This window comes from Myotis lucifugus, unplaced genomic scaffold, assembly GCF_000147115.1.
Source record: "Myotis lucifugus unplaced genomic scaffold, Myoluc2.0 scaffold_590, whole genome shotgun sequence".
NCBI lineage: Eukaryota > Metazoa > Chordata > Mammalia > Chiroptera > Vespertilionidae > Myotis > Myotis lucifugus.
Genome location: NW_005871638.1, coordinates 243776 through 245466, shown reverse-complemented (window position 1 = coordinate 245466; position 1691 = coordinate 243776). Strand labels below are relative to the sequence as shown.

At 46.9% G+C, this 1691-nt stretch overlaps 1 non-coding gene across 1 annotated transcript; it reads right to left on the bottom strand.

The window, feature by feature from the left end:
- Positions 1-946: 946 nt before the first annotated feature.
- On the bottom strand, positions 947-1063 carry LOC111823642. The gene has a single exon (XR_002826712.1). It is a non-coding gene; the product is annotated as a small nucleolar RNA SNORA76 (small nucleolar RNA).
- Positions 1064-1691: the final 628 nt, after the last annotated feature.

Below are 1691 nucleotides of genomic sequence, written 5' to 3'. Positions count from 1 at the left end.
CATTACTTTAAAGATGACTTCTCTGATCACCCTCTTTAAGCACAAACTGCCCTCCCAGTTCCACTCCCCAGCACATGCCCTCACCCCCCTAGTGTCTGTGTCCATTGGTTATACTCACATGCATGCATTCGAGTCCTTTGGTTGATCTCTTACCCCACCTCCCCCCCTGCCTGCCTTCCCGCTGAGGTTTGAGCATCTGATCGATGCTTCTCTGTCTCTGGATCTGTTTTTGTTCATCAGTTTATGCTGTTCATTATATTCCACAAATGAGTGAGATCATGTGATATTTATCTTTCTCCGACTGGCTTATTTCGCTTAGCACAATGCTCTCCAGGTCCATCCATGCTGTTGCAAATAGTAAGGGTTCCTTCTTTTTTCAGCAGCATAGTATTCCATTGTGTAGATGTACCACAGTTTTCTAATCCATTCATCTGCTGATGGGCACTTAGGCTGTTTCCAAATCTTAGCTATGGTGAATTGTGCTGCTATGAACATATGGGTGCACATACCCTTTCTGATTGGTGTTTCTGGTTTCTTGGGATATATTCCTAGAAGTGGGATCACTGGGTCAAATGGGAGTTCCATTTTTAGTTTTTTGAGGAAACTCCATACTGTTCTCCACAGTGGCTGCACCAGTCTGCATTCCCACCAGCAGTGTTCCAGCCGATTAAATTCTTACACATCAAGACGAAGCCAGTTCCTGTCAAGCACACCACGCCCTTCAACTGCTCAAGGCCACAGTCCATTTCTCTTCTTTCTCTACTGCCACCCACACCGCGATTAGCTTAAGGTGCAGTCTGTCTCCTAATGGCGAGTCGGTATCTACGGGGCAAGCACAGGGAATGTGGGGGGGCACTCGGTAGCAGAGCCTACGAGAACCCCGACAACTCCAAAGGGTATTTCACCCTCAGCTTAAGGGCTGGGTGGGACCTGGGCAGTGCACGCCCAGTGCTGCTTGCGGTTAAAAGGAGCCGTGGCCGCAGTTACGTCCAAGCACGTGCTCTGGCGCTGCAGCCTGACTCCCTCGCCACGAGCAGGTGCAGCGGGGTCTCAAAGGCAGTATGTTCTTTCTTGATTTTTTAAAATTTGATTTTGAGAGAAACATAGATAGGCTGCCTCCTGCACACACCCCAACCAGGGATCGAACCTGCAACCAAGGTACGTACCCTTGACTGGGATTGAATCTGGTACTCTTCAGTCTCAGGCCAACACTCTATTCACTAAGCCAATGGGCTAGGGCTGTTTCTTGTTATTTTTTATGTCCCACATTATAACCCATGCCTGTTGTGCTAAAATATCTTCTTTATATAATTGTGCTCTTTGGAGTTTCAGCTATTTAAGTTCCAGAAATGATAATTGGGAACAAATCTGGTCCTAGAATACTTTGTGAACAATCTTGTACTTACTTCACAATTTACAAAGTAGTTTATTTTATTTTATTTTTTTAAATTAAATCTTTATTGTTCAGATTATTACAGTTGTTCCTCTTTTTCCCCCCATAGCTCCCCTCCACCCGTTTCCCACCCCCCCTCTGCCCTCAACCCCCCCCCCCCCACTGTCCCTCTTCCATAGGTGCACGATTTTTTGTTTGCGCTCTTTCCTTCCAACCCCCCACACCCCGGTGCTCTGCCTAAAGAAAAGTCAGGGCACCCCCTTTTCATTGGCCGGGAGGCTAATAAAAATCAGTCGTT